The sequence below is a fragment of the Chinchilla lanigera genome, unplaced genomic scaffold, assembly GCF_000276665.1.
Source record: "Chinchilla lanigera isolate Chin_1 unplaced genomic scaffold, ChiLan1.0 scaffold00001, whole genome shotgun sequence".
Classification (NCBI taxonomy): domain Eukaryota; kingdom Metazoa; phylum Chordata; class Mammalia; order Rodentia; family Chinchillidae; genus Chinchilla; species Chinchilla lanigera.
Window position 1 is genome coordinate 20,924,932 of NW_004955402.1, and position 19,519 is coordinate 20,944,450.

At 36.1% G+C, this 19,519-nt stretch overlaps 1 protein-coding gene across 4 annotated transcripts in view; it reads right to left on the reverse strand.

The window, feature by feature from the left end:
• The window catches only part of Nol4 (nucleolar protein 4), a 325,024-nt gene that overhangs the window by 143,447 nt on the left and 162,058 nt on the right, over positions 1–19,519 (reverse strand). Inside the window, exon 1 of one of the 4 annotated variants that reach the window (XM_013508359.1) lies at positions 10,887–10,960. The exons of the other annotated variants lie outside the window; for them this stretch is intronic. The gene's annotated coding sequence lies outside the window, so the exon portion shown is untranslated. Of the gene's footprint in view, positions 1–10,886; positions 10,961–19,519 lie in introns of those variants that run through there. 4 annotated transcript variants of the gene reach the window in all.

Genomic DNA, 19,519 nt, shown 5'->3' on the forward strand with positions numbered 1-19,519 from the left:
AAAGGGACTGTAGACGGATATGCCCCAAGTCTCCCCAGAGTCCTGGTGTACAGTTATATTCTCAACACAATAGTGAATGGAGACCCCTTTGAGTCTCAGATTGTACCCTGATTTGGACAATAAACTAGTAGCCTGGCTTGCAACTCCATGTAGTTAAGGTTAGTTCATGGCCTAGATGGCCTGCATATACTCTTCCTGGGTCCCTTAAATCATGTCTTCTATTATCATGACACATTATTCCTGAAAAAAAAAAAACCTTACTATTTTTCTGACCTCAATCTTTGAAGCAACTGACACCCACAAAACTTTACAGTTTGGTTTATATCTAATTTTTGTCATTAAAAATAATTAAAATTAGGTACTGAGTACTTAATGATCATATATAATCATCAGAGCAGGTCCAAGTTGTCAGATGTCACAGCGGCATATTCTGGGATTTCTCTTGAGTTAGTTCCTCATTGTCCCATCAGTTCCATGGCTCAGTTAGCATCCAGGGACAGCTGACTCCATTGCCTGGTCTCTCATCTCCACCATTCACCTTTCGAGTCCACCAGTTCATGCATTCTCCCAAATCTCCCAAAGACACTGAAAGCATCAGCCATGGGAAGAAACTATGCCATATGTGACTATGTCTTCAGGAACAGAAATTCTTCATAGTTATAAGATACTATGTGTTTTGCTTTTTCTGACAAAAACACTTCTATGTTTTGTAGACATGGATTGAGCCATATTCTCTGGACCATAAAAAGCCAATAAAGGAGATTTTAAATTTTTATTTCATTTAAATAATTTCTCTGAAAACTGTACTTTTTCCTTATAAGCAACAGAATATATGAGCCAATTTACAATAGTAATTTTAGCAACAAAACAATATAAAATGAACTAAACTGTAAACACAATTTTTTTCTGCGTACACAACTCCATTGAACTATTACTTTCAACTGTTGTTACTAAGTAATAGTGCAAAAAGTGCTATGATCGAGGGACCCTGTGCCTCAGAAAATAAATGGTTTTCTCCTTTGTGCAATGAGTACTATTTTAAAGATAGAACAAAGCAACAGTTTAGATAAAATTCTAACTTGACTATAGTTTTGGCTTTTAGAAAAAGAAACCACGCCAATTTATGTGTGATACTCTGAACAATAATTTTAAAAGGGTTTGAACTTCAATATCTACCTGATTTGTCTTAATATCTCCTCTTATTTAAAGTACACATGCAAGGAGATTGCATTCAAAACAGCACATGCACAGGTTAAATATTCATAAAATCCTAAACTCCAGTCCTCTCATTAACTTTGCTTGGTTTCTTTGTTGAAAAGAGAAAGACGATATAGCCCATTGAATTATTAGGATTTTGCCAACATTTCATTGCTTTGTTCCAACTCCTGTACTTATTCTGCCATGGACCAGTAACTGAGCTTTGAAGACTAGCAGTACTCCACTAATTTCTTGAATAGGCTGGCTGGCAGATGTCCATTAAACAGTGATAAAAATATATAAAAAGTATAGACATCAAAACATGAAAATTCCAACAATATGGTACAGTTACTTCATGTTTTTTCCTGGAATTTTATTTTGGATACTTTTCCCCCTTCTTCTTGCTATACATTTATAAGAAGATAATAAGGTAGCGAGCATGACCTCTGTTTTAAAATTACAGTGAGGTTACACTGAGGACAAAGAACAGTTGTTTACTGAGGGTCTTGTACTGAGTGGCAGAATGGAATGGGACCCAATTTTCTTGACACTCAGGCCACTGCTTTTTTTCCAGAGGGCCTGGTGGCTCTTGTCTGCGATCAAATTGGACATGCTGCATTAATTAGCAGGCTGAAAGCACTTTTGTTTTCACTTTTGGCTAGCAGACTCCAACGAGTCTCTAATTTACACATTTCAGCCCTGCAGACACTTGCAGACCAGTATTTTGAGAGCTAGTCTGTAATTTGGCTTAGTCCATTTCTGTGTGTATAATGTAAGATGTACATTTACTTCTCATTCATATTATGGAAGGATTGAGTGATTGCCAGAATCAATTCATGATTCCAAAAAAAGATAATTGTGTCCTCAATCCTATTCCACTTTTCTTTAGTGTGTAAATTGTTAAGTCTTTTGTAGTGACAGCTGATATAAATACAATGACCGTTTTAGTAAATCAGTGGCAAAATATTCTTTCCAACAACTGATTCATTGAAAGTCATGATAAAAATGAAAAGCTGGTATCTTTGAAATCTTCTTCATTGTTTCTTGGGAACAATATTTATTAATCTATCTATGAATCATCTATCTCTCTTTTCTGCAAATGTGCATACCAAACTGCTAACATATTACTCTCTGAGAATACAAGACACTGAAAGTGCAATATGAAAGACTTCATTTTTATTTACACATTTTGGTGCTTTGGGAATTTTCTTTCTTGACTATATTTTCAAAACAAAATTATGTTAATGTCTTTTATACCTTTATCGTTGTACCTTAAAATAAAACAGCATTCAAGGCAGATTCTTAGCCCTTTTGTACAGACAAAGTACCATAGATGTTTGGGGCTGAGATACTGATAGAAATCCATGTGGACTGTTGAAATCTTTATGCATCCCATTTCTCTATGCAGAAAATTACTCTATGATAACTCAGCAAAATCTCCTTGAATAGCTAACTTCAGCATCAAGAACAAAAAGAACCACGCAAGATATATCACAGTAACAGTGATGCAATCTAGAATTCAAGCTAATTCCACACTGAAATTGTGTGTATAAATTTGGTCAATAGTACACTATATATTTTAACAGCCTTCCTGCATTTTTCTCCTTTTATTGCAAGTAAAAGATTTACTTAGTCTATAAATGGTTAGAGGTGGTGCAAGTAGCATGATAAGCTGCCAAGGATCACTCCAGAAAATTTTACCTGATAGCTGAATATACTCTAGGATGCAAAATATATAATGAAAATATTTTCCAGATTATAGATCTAATTTTTTACTACAGGTCCAAAAATACACACTTTGCTGGTAATTAATAATTTCTCCAAAGTCAAATCTTAAAATAAGAGAGTTATCAATAATATCATGTTAGTCCCAGCCCTGCTATTTCTCTTAAGAAGCTAAAAAGCAGGATATAAACTTTAGGAGAAGATGGATCCCCTAGGAAAAGATCCCCAAATCTTGAGGTCACGACAAAAAGCAAAAGCAACATTAAAATTTTAATCTTGAAAAAGCATTAAAAGAAGAACTTGGGAAAAATCTGTGAGCATTTGTAACAAAAATGAACAACAAAAAACCCCATATTTTGGGGACTTATGTCCACTGCTCTCTGCAGAGTAGCAGCCACAGGAAAGAACTAAGGGCAAAGAAGACTCTTAATATCTCTGTGTAACCAGTGTTGAGAGAAGAACATGTTGACTTCCTCTTAACGGAGAAGTCAGTCATCCCTGGGGACCTTATTAGCTAAAATACAAAAATACCCTTGCTTATCGCTCATACATTTTTTACATGCTTAAAGCAATTTCGGGAGAGGATACATGTATGCAGCATCCAATAAAGCCAGAGCTTCTGGGGTTTTCTAAATTTCAAAACTTTTTCAAGCCAGTAGAAAAGCATGAAAAGTAGACTTTCTTTTTTCTTCTTCTCTTTTTACAAAGTATTTTACTAATTGGAGTAACTATTATAAGACAAGGGGGGAAGTTAGAGGCTATGTCAATCAAAGTTAATTTCTTATCCTCATTTTAAAACCAACCTTGAGTTTATTCCACAAATCATTGCATTAGCCATATCATAATGGGGATTATTGTTCTTAATATCTATTATGCAGAGAACTTCTTATATTATGGTTATTTTTATTGAAAGCTATGAGATATAATGATCCATTATAGATAAAAATAGCCTTCAAAAGATTATTTCTGTTGCATGAAGTTATGCATGAGATTTAAAGGTACAGTATAGAATCACCCAGCAATGTAGAATTATTTATAGGCATGGTATGCAAGAGCAAAAACTGGAAGCTTTTTCTACAGATCATGGGTTCTGAGTACCCTTTAGTATATTTTGGCTCAGATTCTTTCCACCAACTCCTTTTAAGCCCTAATCACAAGTGTTGCCCTTTCCTTCCCCCTCTGTAATTGTCCTATCATTTTCTACAGTCCATTCAGTGAAAACTATGAATCAGAGAGAAAGACAAGTGTATTAGCTTATAATGGTAGTTCATGTACATAAATAAAAATTCTGAGCCTTGTGCCCTACCAAGGCACTTTTCCTCTGAAAGTAGAGAGAACAATCAGGCCAGGAAACATGATGGTATCTTCTAAAGTCTGGGGGAATATGCCCATTGTCTCCCATCCCAACTATTAGGAATCTCAGAGAATTCATGTGAATATCAAGTGTTAGAAAAGTTGTCTGTTGCTCTTTATACTTCAGGTGAGGTTAAGAAGAGATAGCATGTGTATCCACAGACTAGACAATGTATCAATCAGACAATACCAATCAAAGGAGTACTAATCAAAAAAGAAGGAAGGAAATAAAACTTTAAGGTTTAACTGATAATGAAATTGGCAGATGAGTGGTGGTAAGTCGTTAATAGCATTTATTAAGTACCTAGTGTGGTGTAGGTTTCTTTGTCTTAGTTACCTCTTTTATTTCCCAAAACAGTTCCACAAAATAGTCCTTGTCTCTGTACTATGAACAAGAAAAATGTCACGTGCTGAAGTCATCCAATGATGACGCCACCGGTCTGCTTTTGTACTGTCCCTTCTGCCAGCACTGTATGGTGTACAAACCTTTGTCAGAGCACTTTTCACACTTTTGAATAGGAGAAATAGTATCATAGGTAAGAGCATGGGCTTTGCAATCACTGAAATATAGATTCAGAACCCAACCCTTGCCGTACAAACTGTGTAGTTTGGCCATAATCTCTCTGTGCCTTACTTTCCTTATGACAGAACAGGGTGCCTGTAGTTTTTATATTATAGGATCCTTATTAATATTAAATGTGTAAATGCTCACAGAGCTTCTAGTTGTGTCTACAACAAGGAAAATACTATTATTTTTGAGGGGAGAGATAGACTCTCATTTTCTTTTTATTCTTACAGTGTGCCTAGGGAATAACAGATCCAGGGGAGGAATTTATTAATGCTCATTGAATGACTGAAAAATGACTGACTCAGTAGAGGGATAGATGACAGATGGATGTATGATTGATAGATGGATGGATGGGTATACAGGTGAATAATCTTCTGAATCTCAGAACAGAACTCTTCCTGTTAAAAGGTATTTGTCAATTATCATTTAGGATAACTTTCTATGAGGTATGATACTGACTAACAGCCTGGGAATTTATAACATGGGGCATATAGGTAAAGATACACACAAAGCAAGAATTTTAAAAAATTGTCCTCATCAATATGTCTCCATGTAGTATCCAAAATTGACTGAAGTGCCTCATTTAAGGAATGATAATTTGAGACATGCAGTGAGCAGGAATAATTCTTTGTTTATGAGTTATAGTCTTTGGCCTTTCTAAACATGTTTCCACACTAATAAAATTGGCGCATAATGTAATTATATGTGTCTTCCAGTATTATGATAATCTAAAGAGATAATTTGCACAAAAGGTTTGTTGTGTAAGGCTGAAAGCTACTTTTTCTTTGAAGAAGGAAGACTTTCATCTCCGCATCCCTTCTTCAGCAAGCTTTCTTTTTTTTTTTTTTTTTTTTTTTTGTTTTTCTCTGGTACCAGGAACTGAACTCACGACCTTGCACTTGACAGGCAGGCGCTTTGCCACTGAGCTAAATCCCCAGCCCTTCAGCATGCTTTCCTTAAAACACACAGAGTCCTCACAGAGGTCCCAATCTTTTGATTTTCCTATGCAGAGGTTGATACTTCCAAGCTGTAAATATGCACCTCCATCCACCTAAGTAGATAAATGGGAGAAAAGCATCAGTGCTTCCATTAATCTATTGAGGAGCTCAAGATTTGTAATTGTTTTCTCTACTTTACTGTGCAAATGTATGTGAAATTCTGTCCAGACTTTTTAGTCACCCTTGCATCAACCTATCTTCAAACTCTGATGAACTATGTTTTCTGTCTTTCTTTCATATGGGTCATTTTTTTGCCAGGATTGCATAGTTAAATTTCACCAATGGTTAAAAACTTTAAACCACCAACAACTGTTAATCATTGAGGTTGTTTTTGTTGTTAGCATAATTATTAACATTATCATCGTTTCAGAACTACAATGATAGAAAATTACACTAATTATCAAGAAAAAAGAAAAAGAAAATGCTTTTGTTCCTAACTAATTGGGTAACTCTTCAAAAATGTCCCACCATTCAATTGAATATGTACTTTTTTCCCTTCGTGTTGAATTTATTTTTGTCCTATATTAACATCAAGAGCAAAGTACTAAACTTTTCCAGTTAAAATTATTAAATATTAGAAGTATCACCATGTAGCAAAGGTAAGTTTTTGGTTCTAATAATAAGTTATATAACTTAAAACAAAAAACACATATGAAGTTTTCACCTAATTGCTATATGATACATGAATATCTTAGGGGAAACTAAAAGTAGAAAGTAACCCAACAAATACTAAAAGTGTTTTAAAATTTTGTGCAGAATGTAGTGTGACCCACAGCCAAATTAAAAGTTACTATCTTGGTTACTTTTCTCTAATTGCTGAGACAAAATACCTGATGCCCAAAATTAAGGAAGCAAAGATTTATTTAGCTCACAGTTTGTGGAGGCTTCAGTCCATACTCGGGTGGTTCCAAGGCAGGGTGGCACATAACAGAGGGCAACGGTTCATGGTGTCAGAACACAGCAAAAACAAGAGCATGCAGGGGACGGCGACTCTTAGCATATCCTTTTAAGATAGAATAGTTCTAGTCTTAATTCAAGCCTCAAAATGTGTGTTGAGAAACATCCTGGAAGCATCGTAAAAAGTTAACTGTGCAGTCCTGACTTCGCCCTGGAATGCGTCTCCAAAGGCAAAAATCACTCAGGCCCAGATAATCACCTATGACCCTGCCTGGGTTGTTTCATCCCTTCCTTGGCCCTAGATAAACATTGTAACCATAAAGGAAATGTATGCTTATCTACAGGGGGACATATAAAACAGAGTACAGAAAGTATATATCATTGTGGATGGGCTCATGACCAGAGCCTGATGCCATCACCTGGCACAAGGAAAACAACGTGTGGTTGGGGCTGCAACATTCCAATCTGTTACCATGGAAACCAAAAATGTATATAAGATGGGAACAAAGGTAGTCCCCTTGCCCACTTTCCTGATTGGCAACTGGGAGGAAAGTTGGCTAGCCTCAAATTAATAAGGAACTCATTTTGTTCTCAATAGAGTTGGTCTCTTGTGGAATACAACCTGAATTCTGCTGTAACAAGCAAAAGGGAGGAGCGGCAGCAAGCAGCCTCTTTCCCTCCCCTATAGTTACCTATTATAATCAAATGCAGTATTTGTTTTTTAAGTCTTAAAGATCAAAACTCAGATTCCTAAAATAAAATTTATTGCTGCCTCTCATTACCACCACAGCTCTAGCAAACCCCTCTTCCTTTGACTTTCTCTCTGGCTAGTAATTGCACCAATGCATTTGAGCCTTGATGGTTCTTTCTTTAATGATATCCAATCCTTGGCCACGTCTATCCTCTGTGCTTACTTTACTTCACTGCCTAGCCCAGAATGTTATGAATTTCTGTCTATTGATCATGACTGTCACACCAAGTGTTCCTATGGAAACCTTATCTTTATGGAAACCTTATGTTCAATAATTACCACTTACCTTGTAACTATTAGCATCTTATTGTCGCCCATTCATTGAGCAAGGCCAAATAATTCTTGAATGGATAAATTCACGTATGAAATTCCATAAATTAGGTATCTTTGAGTGGTTTTTCGCCAGTTCTTCACCTTTAATCCTAGCAATTCCATGCTAATTTAGGCTTTCAATCCTAATCATCTCTGTCAACTCTTGCTCATAACTACATATGCACCTTGTACCATAAGAGCAGCATCTGTCTTTGTAGTGCACTATTCCATTTCTCACTACTGGTTCAAAGATGCTCAGGGGCCCCCACTTGCTATCAATCATACACATAACCAAAATATCAATCCCAGGCTGACACTGGTCTTCATACAATCTGATTTCAACAACTTCTCCAGTTATCTTCCCCTTAGCATGCCACACATCTGCTCACACACAACTCTAAACAAACAAATAAGTAAAATATTTAACATGTTGTCTTGAAATACATAGTCAATGTGAAAGAATATAAAAAATTTACATCAGCATAAATTCAAGAAGGAGAAGTTGTTACAATTTAACATTTCTCTAAAATGGTCTTTCTAACCTACATTGAATTGAATCAAATATGGTTAAATATAACTTTAATTTGATTTTTAAAAGCAAATACAAAATGATTTCATATCCCAGCATCATCTTTTGTGTTAACTATTTTTATCTTCAATATCCTCATAATAGATACATTATCCATCAACTCTACTGGACATTATTAGGTTTTATCCTAACTTTACCTGATAACCGACTATTATACAAATCATATATCAATGCCTCCCATATGTTTGTTTGTTGAGTGTTCCCCAGAGGGTGTTCATGATGTGAATTTCTTGGGCCACTGTTGAACTCGCAACTATCTCCTACCTCAAATTCCCATGTGCTGGGATTACAGGCGTGTGCCACCACGCCTGCCTGTTCTGAAGACTTTTATTCTTAAAATGACTCAGAGCTTCCAAATGACTCTCCAAAACTTTAAGACCAATTCAAGGGTAAAGTATTTTCCTCTTTCAAAGATACCTGAATTATTACCTTTTAAAAGATAATTAGGATTTGGAAGATGACCCAGTCCTTATCAAGCAATACCCGAAAAGAGACAAAGGGCTAAACCAAACCTTCCTCAGAGAGATATGGAATACCCATCAGTCTTAAGATGACTGCACTGGGCTCCAGGGCAATCACCAGCACATGTCCCAAAGGTATAGCACAGAAGAAAAGAAATAGAAAATTCTGAGTAACATAAAACCTTATTGTTATGTTTGTGTTTGTTTAACCAGGTAGGAATACCTCTTGAGCACTTTGAGTTAAGGTAATGAAGGAACCAAAACTCTAACTTGATGGTTTAAAGCTGTAACTTTCCATGTATGCACTTTATGGCCCAGTGAAGGGAGCTTGTGTTTGCTCAGCCTTCCTCCTGATTTCCTAGTCTTGCTTTATCAAATCTAAGCCTAGCATCATGTGGTAACCTCTAAGTTTCACATTTTTTCCAGAATAAAATCATTGGTGTCTCCTATTTTTGTCCAAACTCTATAAAGAAAGATAATCCATTATGGTGTGTTTACAGAAGAGTGTAAAAAGAAGTAAATTAGATCCTTTTTCTTTGCAATATTTAAGGGCCCTACCCTACACTACCTCTAGGAATCACTGAAAAACTGTTGAGTAATTTGAAATCAGCTACTAAAAGGGGCTCCCTGACTTCCTGCTTTGTCTCCATTTTCTTAAGAGTGCCAGGGTCTGCATAGTGACAACCTGAATGCCATTAAGCCAAGTATGTCCTTCCTGGTTTCATGTGTACTTTCTGACATGGGAAGACAATAATTTTATGAAATATTTTAATACATCTCTACCAGTCTGAGACCTATTGCTTACTACAGCTTAAGTTTCTGAGAAATGCAGTGCACATGTGATCATGTTCCTTTTTAAATTTTTTTTGCAACAACACCCAAGTCTCTCCCATTCTGAGAAATTAAACACACTTCAAATAGTAATTAAATATTTTTATGATAATGGTTATATTTAACATAGACAGTCATGTTAGTTGTGTGTAAAATATTAGTAACCAAGGATTGTTCACAGGGGAAATAAAACCCATTTTCAAATATATGAATACATAGTCAATAAACAATTGAAAAATACAATGAATACAGTATGAAACAACTTTACCATGACTATTTTAAATAAAAAAATACATTCTAGGTAATATGAACTGGAAATCATAATCACAGATTGCATCCTAGTAATATATTATGTAAAATCCATTTATTCTTGAAAAAGGAGTTTCATTTCTGTATGTGAATTAAAGTATCCTTTGAAGTAATTAAGTTTTTGAAAGACTATATATCTCCACAATAGATATTAGTATCCAACACTTCAAATTCATACAAAAGTTTCCAGCTTTTAAACCAAAAATTTTAATCACTGGTAATTATGGAAGGCATTGTGTAAATATAAACCAAGGGGAATAAATCTGAACAAACCCACAAAGATTTGAGGCAAGAACAGAAATCCTAAAGGATTCACATACTGCACACGCTTTATGCTGACAAGTTGAAGCACCAACACCAACATACAACAGCTAAATAATTTACTTCTCTCCAAAGAATACCTTTCCATCATATTACACTTATCTTAAAAGAACTACACCACTTCCATGCTTCTAAGAGGGTTTTTAAAAAGATGTATTCATAATCGAAAAAGAGCACTTGCAATCTTAAAATGAAATTTCACCACTTTTGGTGTTGAAGAAACATAACTTACTTAGAATATGGCTTGCTTCTGCAATTATTTTTTCTCTAAGGAATTTTAAATTCAAATGCACAAAACTTGGGATAAATAAATTAAGCACCAAAAGCACACAATGCATTTTTGTTCATCTAATGTTGCCACGTTCCCAATATTTTACACGAACATCTTTAAAGTATCTAAGATTTTTCCCTCAAGTTACTGACCTGGTAAACCATTTAAATGTTTGCTAAACTAGGAAAACACTGGCATTCTGTCAGAGTCCCCTGTCATCCTCCTGCTGCATGGGACAGTCTTGAACAAGACTTACACACACCTCATTCATCAGGATTCTACTCTGGAGGAGCTTACACTTACGGTGAATTCTGCTCTTCAACTTAAATACCAGTGTCTGTGGCAGGCCAGTTCTATCATTGCCGATCCAGCATCCCTCAGGCGAGGTCCAACCTTTCCCTCGAAGTGCACCCAGGGATTAGTCTGACTTCCCCTAAATTCTCTCCTCTGCACAGTAAGAGCTAATCTTTCCTGTATGAAGCAGGAGATGGTGTTGCTATGACAACAGAGCACATTCTAGCAGTGGGACTACTGAGATGAGCCTTCAAAGACTCGGAAACCCGCACTCAGTCTTCCTCTAGGGCGATGGGCTCCTTCCTTTAGGATTTAATCCCCCAATAAGTTTACTGGCAGCCCGGGTTGTTGATTAGCTATGCATTTTGTTACAGGGAGATCACTGGGGAAGAACATGGCTGGTAGATCACAGAATTATTTAATAAAAGTGCCATTCTCAGCTATATTAGATCTCCAGTTGTAAAATGCTCTATGAAGCTATTTGGAAACACTCCCCCCACTTAAATTTAAAGCATCCTGCTTACTTTTAGTTTTTGTAAAATGATAAAAAGATGTTAAGAATGGCATCACCAAGGGAAGCATATTTTGTGTGTGTGTACATGTATCATCATCATTGCATCAACTTGAAGGTTAGACACACACACACACACACACACACACGCACAACCATTTTCTCTCTCCAGCATCAATGTGTGGAGCCTTGAGGCTTCAGGGTGGGGGAGGAGATATGCTAACAAAAGCAAATCCCTGCCGCCACACTTTGCATACATATATTATTCAGAGAATAATCACGATAAGCACTAATCATTTAGAGAAATAGTCATAAGTGGAATTTAAGTGCCTCTGCCACAGCAGAAGAGATCTAGCATTAGCCCATATTATATGAAGGCAGAGTTTTACACATTATTTTCAAACAGAGCAGTTCCATTTTGGGGGAGATAGTAAATAAATACATCATAATATATTTTGATACATAATGCACTTTAATAGTTTTGTCACTGTACTCTTTTGAACTCATTTTCTTCACAGACATTCATATAGTTCAAACATACCCCTCTCTTTCATGGGGAAAAAGAACCTGGGGCAGGAAAACTTTCCCCCCTCAGGTTCAAAGGCTGGGTTCACAACACTACTTTGAGTCAGTTTCCACCCAGCCAATCACCTTGTCCTTTTTTACTTTTTGATTTCCCCAGTATGATTCTTACTTCCACATCCTTTATGGCAGGAGCTGCTGTTACTAGTATATCACCCTTCCCCCACTGGCTGCAATTATTCTCCTTTGTGGCAGAAGCAATGTAATCTCCATCATCTACCCCTACACTTTCAGTGCAGAAAAAGAACTGGACTTTATGGGTGTTGCTGTGACTCAGGTGTGAGGGGACCTACAGGCTAAAGAGTGGACTCTGTTTAATTGGGCTTCTGGCAAAATCTTTGGGCTACCTTCAGTTATTTTTTTATCAGCCTAATGAGTTTGAAAAGCTTTAAGACGGTAACTAGATTTCAATATTGCACATACTGTATGCACTCGTATTGAGTAGTTCATGTAAAATGGAAGATATTTGAAAATTCATTTTGATTTGTGCTTTTGATTTCTATCACAGTACTAAGAAACAACAGTTAAATCTTTATTTAATGTATATGTTGGTATAAATGGCTAAGATGCACATGTATCCACTTCACAAAATGTGGCAGATCATTTTTCCTTCAGGATCCTCTTCCCAGAGCTTGTCTTAAGATACGTTCTCTTAATTTAAAAAGTTTTAACACCTGTTTTCATTATGTTCATTATTATCTAATTAGTAAAGGGCTTTGTAAAAAAATTCACTCTCATCTTCAGGGAAACTGGATAAACGCCAAAACATGTAAACAACATATGGCTTACTTTCAAAATCGACCAACTAGAATTACTTATTTCTAAAGAATTTCTTGCTAAAAAATATGTTGAAATAATTTCCTGCTCTAATAGGTAATGTTTACCATCTGCTATTCTTTTACCACTGACTACCTAGAGATCGATCATATTGTATATTTTCCAGCACCACCTCCCCCAAGAAAGCAATATTATTTATGAAGAAAGTTTAAGCAGATCATGCTGAGTGTGCCACAATTTATATTTAAATTTTGAAAGTGATTTACACCCAACTAATAATATATGAGTAACAGAAACCCTTGGAAGTTTGAGAGTTTTATAATTTTCTCCAATATATTATTTATAAGAGCTCCTATTTTTCAATATAGTAATCAGTATGTACAATAAATTACCGTACTATGTCTTGGAGGAGATGGGGCAGAGAGCATAGGAGAAATAGTATTTTATCAAAAATAAATTCCAATGATTCTATAGCTTGGTCCTGAGGTGTCAGAACTGTGAGGAGGTAGGACCTTACAGGAGATCTTTAGGAGAAAGGAGATGTGCCCTCAAACGATTGGGTATCTTGCTTACTCTCCTTTCTCTCTTCCCTGCTTGGAGATATGGTGGTTTTTCTCCCATACATGTTCCTGGCACGAAGTGCCACCATCCATGGCCCTCCCCAGAAGTGAGCAGATGAAAGAGCCATGCCTGTAAACATCCAAAATGGGAAGCTCAATAAATCCTTTCCAACTTAGTCGCCTCAGGCATTTCAAAGCAGTAACACAAAGCTCAGTAATACAAGGATGATTCCCAAGGCAGTTCTGAGTAAAAAGTAATGAAATACTAGAGCCAGTGGCAAGAAGAGCAAAGAGTGAGTCAAAAACACTTTTTTCCCTACAAATCTCCATCTTATGGAAACTCTGAGGCAAAGTCATCAGACTTTAGCTGGACACTGAAGACTGTAGTGACAAACTGCATGCATCAGCTCTGTGTGCTGTTTCCTCAACATCAAAGTGAGGAACATAGAAGTATCTGCTTCATGGGATTCTTACAAGATTTTAAGGAATAAAAAATATAAACTATTTGCTAAACAATAGCTAATGACTATGATAAATGAGATCGTCTTTGAATATGAACAACAACATAATTTCTTTTAGTTTTGCAAAAGAATGAATTATCACTTAGAAAATTTAATTAGCACTTTCTTTAGTAGACGTTACAATAGGGGCTGCAATTCAAAGACTTAGTTCAGTGGCCTATAACACAGCAACAATGAAAGACCAGGACATAGGGTGGCTAACCCTTTCTGAGAAATCTAGAAGCCTTCATAATCGATGTGGTCAATTCCTAAGTAGCAAATTTAAAACTATATAGGCAAATATTTATTTTTTGTATATTAAATCGTACTTCCCCTACCATCTCTATGATTTTAATATCTAAGAAAACAAAATGAATAAATAATATCTAAAAATCATAAATGTCAGAAGAAAAATCTTAATCTGTCTGATCACTATAGGTTTACAATGTTAAAAAATATTGCTTTCAATCAAAAAGCATGTCGTTCTAGCAAGTGAGATAAAATAATATATGATTGGTCCATAAAAAAGAAATTACCCTTATTTTGACACTCTTATTTTCCTTAAAAAAAACTTAAGGGATATAACTCTATTTGAAATTGAGCAACAAAATAAATTCTAAGCAGGTTGAAGGTTTAAATTAAAAATATTTTAAAATACTGGAAAAATAAGATATTTTTAAAATATAGGTAGAGGAAAATAAACTTCAGGATGTCTGTCAGATAAATAACCTATTGTTTGGTTCATATAGCTACAGGTCTATTCCCACACTTTGACATTATTTATTAGCCGCTCATTTATTTAGCAGCAATAATGTGTCAGGTATTGGGAATACAAAGAAAAACAGGACACTCTTTACCTTCTAGAAGTTCCTAGTCTAGCATTTCACAAGCCTTTGTCATTCAGAGTGCTAATTATTTTGAAATTATTCACAGAATGTTATGAAAACATACAGAAGAGGTCTTTGTCTTCACACAGAAAGCTATACATATGCAATCAGCAAGTGGAGTCATACTAGACTAGTTCTAGCAGGCCAGTGTTCATACTGAAAATATCCAGGAAACCTAGCTTTAAAAATTTGTGCTTGAAATCTGTTTGAAAGCATCAGCAGCTAAGAGACAACTAGGGTTTGAGAGTCTCAGATCCCTGAGAGAAACAAATCAGAGAAATGTGAAGTAAAAGTAGCTTTTCTCTTTGTGCAAATTTCAATTTTACTGCAAAAAGAGGGGAAATAACAATTTGAATATAATTTGCTTGTAAGTAGAGAAGAGAGTAAAATTTTTGGAAACCCCATAACCCTAGCAGAAAAAGAAACAGATTTCAGGCTGAAAATGGTAGCCAGGATGCAAGTAGTCGAGATTGCAGAAAGAAGGTAATAGCAGAAAAGTGAGAACACCATGCCTTGATTTGGCTTTTGAGGCCTTTGCATAACCTTGTATTTCAGAGAACAAAGGGCAAAAGAGATAAGTAGAAAAGCGCTGGAAAAAAAATCACTTTTTACTATACACTCAGTTCTGAATTAAACTGCCAAGCCAGGGACCTTCAGTGAAGAAGGGCTTCTGTACGTAGTGCAGGCTTCCATTTGGAAAGTCCACTAGGTTAGGCCCTACAAGGAGATGCAAAACAGATGAAGAACACCCAGCAACAAGTCAGTTCAGTACTTGATTTGATTCAGATAATTCCCTGTGAGGGAAACTCTGAGCCAGGTATCTACCCAGGACCTTCTACTTTGCATAGCTAATTCGAGAATTTAATTTTAAAAACTACAAAGCACAGCAAGAATCTTGATTCCTCAAGGTTAAAAAATATTGTAGAAAAACAAGCAATAGAAAGACAATCCATGCAGATAGCTCAGGTGTTAGAGTTACTAGAAATAAACTTTAAAACAATTGTGATTACCATGTTTGTGTGAATAGAGAAAAAGAGGAACGATTTCACCAGAATCTATAACAGATAATCAAGTGCACAGTCAAGAATTTAAAGTATTAGATTACTAAAAGTAGGGATTTAGTAGACAGATTTTAGAGTTGATAACAGAAAGACTGATAAGATTAATAAGTTTAAATATAAAGCAATAGTAATAAAAATATATAATAACATATATTAATAATACATAGTAATACTTGAGTTGAAACATTAAGTGCATAAAAAAATTTGGAAATGTAACGAACAGGAAAATGATAATATCAGTGATGTGCTAATAAGTGTTTTACACCTGTTCTCAAAAAGCCTGGTACAATATTATGATTTTCACTGATAAAAAGGATATTTAACACACAATTTACAAATAATAATAGAATATATAACACTCTGTTATAAATTCCATATAGCCAATTGACTTCTTTTTGAATACGTACACTAGATTATGCTGAGCTATCATATTTGTTTTCAACATATGGCTGTGACTGACAGTCAAGTGTGTTTCAACATGGATGTGGAATTGTGTTTTAACTATATCAATGAGGAGGATGAAAACATAATATTAGATAGTGAAAATTTATTTGATTTTGGTAAGACAATTCTTTGATGAATCAGATAATTATTTTCAAATGCTGGGTACTTTGTATGCTTTGTAGCCTAACACAACTTCTGTTCTAAAGAATGTTCCACACACATTCAAGGAGAATGGCTAGAGCATTCCTCATGTTCATTAAATCCAATTGGTCTCCTGTGTTGTTCAAGTCTTCTAATTCTCATTGATCCCATTGAGTTGTCTTATTCACTAAAGGAAGGCAGATATTGAGGTAGCCTATTATTATTCTCTGGCTGTCTGCTTCTCCCTTCATTTCTGTCAATATTTGCTTCAAATATTTGAAATTGCTGATATTGACTGGATAAATATTTATACTGCTTTATCTTCTTGGCAAATTGACACTTTTATTATATAATGTTCTTTGTGTTTTGTAACAGTGTTTGGATTAAGGCTGTTTTTTTCTGATGTTAGTATAGTTACTCCCGCTCTCTTTCATTCTACATTGCATGAAACATCCCTTTCCATCTTTTGACATCAGCCAGGTTGTGTCCTTATATATAATGTATCTTGTAGACAGTATGTAGTTTGAGCTTGTTCTGTTATTTATTCAGACAGTTGTAACTTTTAAAAAACTTTTATTGGGAGCTGTTGGTCCAGTGGATCAAGTCGGAGCATGGTTCCCTGCTGAAACTCATGGAGAGAGCCAGACAGGAATTCCTCACTCAGAAGCTCAGGGGACTGCACTGACTGGGATTCGCATGTAGGCCTTCCCTGCACTGGCCCTGTGCTGAGTGAGAGAGTGCTCCAAGAGCTGCTGGTCCCGTGGACCGAGTCAGTACTTTAATTGTGCCCAGACCCCCTGGGGTGTCGCAGGCGCCAGTAGTCTGTAATTGCTGTCTGTCTGTTCTGCATCTGGTTCCTGTATGTGTCCTGAACTGACTGGAGACACAGAATCAGGTGGTTCACAATCTGTTGACACTGCAGTCCCTGTCTGGGTTTTGCCTGTACCCTGAACTGCCTCAGGACATAGGTTCACTGGACCGGGATTGTCACACCAGTGCAACCTGAGTCTGGGCCATGCACGTGCCCTGAACTGCAAGGGGACTCTGGATCAGAGAGTCTGCCACCAGCTGACACCAATGCCTGTGTCTGAGACCTGGGAAAACTAGATACAAATCAACAACTGCCGGAAAACCCCAGACTATGTAGAGCTTCTCAGCAGACACTGAGGGGCAAAGCTGACCAACAGGAAAGCTAGGGACACTAGTGGCCTTTGCTGTGCAGTCACTGAAGAGGGAAAATGAGTTTTTTGCATCTGGTATCAAATGACAAAACGAAGGACTAAATCACAATCCAAGAACTCCACCCCACTCAGAACAAGTCCAGGAGACATTGACATAGGAGAACTTGGTAAACACATGCCTGAAATAGCTGAAATGATTGCAATGAAAGTAAAAAAACAACTCCATAAGGCCATAGAAGAGATGAGATCACAAATAATCTCTCAGGCAAAAAAATGAAATGACAATAATAATGAAAGAACTGCTCAAAATGTCTGAAGAAGAAACATATAAGAAAATAGAAGAACAAAGGCAATGGACAGAAGCATTAAATGAAAAATATAGAAAGGACTTAGAATGCATGAACCAGATTCAAAGAGACTTCCAGGAAAGAAAACTTCCATTGAAAGTTGCCAAAACCACTTGAATGAAGCTGAAGATAGAACTTCAGAATTTGAAGACAGCATGGCAGCTAGCAACCATGAAAGAAAGGATCTCGTAAAATCAACAAAGATGCAGGAAAAGTCAATTAAATAGCTGCAAGATGAGGCAAAGAGAAATAATGTATGACTTATAGTAGTAAATGAAACAGCAGGAGGCAACACAACTGACATAAAAAGAATATTTGCAGAAATAATAGCAGAAAATTTCCCAAGTATGGAAACAGAACCTGATGTACAGTAAATGCTTCATATAGAACTCCAAACAACCACAACCAAAATAAAACTACACCCAGACATATAATAGTCAAGTTTCCAGATCTCCAGCAAAAGAACAGAATATTAAAAGCAGCTAGAGAAAAGAAACAGTTTACCAATGAAAGAAAGCCCATCAGAATCATGGGAGACTTCTCAGCACAAACCATCCAATTGAGAAGAGCTTGGAGTGAAGTACTACAGGTCCTGAGACAAAACAGCTTCCAACCAAGACTGATCCAAACAAGACTATCCCTCAAATTCAAAGGAGAAATAAAATATTTTCAAGACAAAGAACAATTGAAAAACTTTATGAGTGCCAAACTAGCATTACAAAGACCACTAAAAGACATTCTAGACAGAGGAAAAACCTGACTGCAATTTCAAGAACAACAGTAGAAATGAAATGTCAAGAAGAGCAAGCAAGCAAACAGGTAGAAAAGAAGGAAACCAACACAAGTAAATAACATGACAATGATAAATCAACACATATTGGTTATAATTATAAATGTAAATGGCCTCAATTCTCCAGTCAAAAGAAACAGACTGGCAGAGTGGATTAAAAAACAAAATCCAACAATATGCTGTATACAGGAAAGACATTTCACTGAAAAGGAAATCCATAGACTAAAAGTCAAAGGATGGAAAACCATCCTCCATGCAATAGGAACCCAGAATAAAGCAGGTATAGCTATTCTGTTTGCAGACAATGTAAACTTCAAACCAGCAACAATCAAAAGAGACAAAGAAGGTCACTACATACTAGTCAGGGGAAAACTGCAAGAGGATGAGATAACAATCATAAACATCTATGCACCAAATATTGAAGCTCCAAATTATATAAGACAAATCTTAACAGGCATGAAAACCCATCTAATTAATAACACTATTATAATGGGGGACCTCAACACCTCATTGACACAAAGAGACAGGTCAACTGGACAAAAAATCAGCAAGGAAATGACAGATCTGAACCAAAGCTGCAAACAAATGGACTTAGTAGATGTCTACAGAGTGTTCCACCCCACACCACCAGAATACACATTTTTCTCAGCTGCACACAGGTCTTTCTCTGAAATAGACCACATCCTAGCCCATAGACCATACCTACCAAAATGCAAAAGAATTGAAATTATCCCATGCATATTATCTGACCACAGTGTAATGAAATTGGAAATTAAAAATAAAAGGAACTCCAAAAACTCCATGAACACTAGGAAATTAAACAACAACCTCCTGAACAACCAATGGGTCACAGAAGAAATT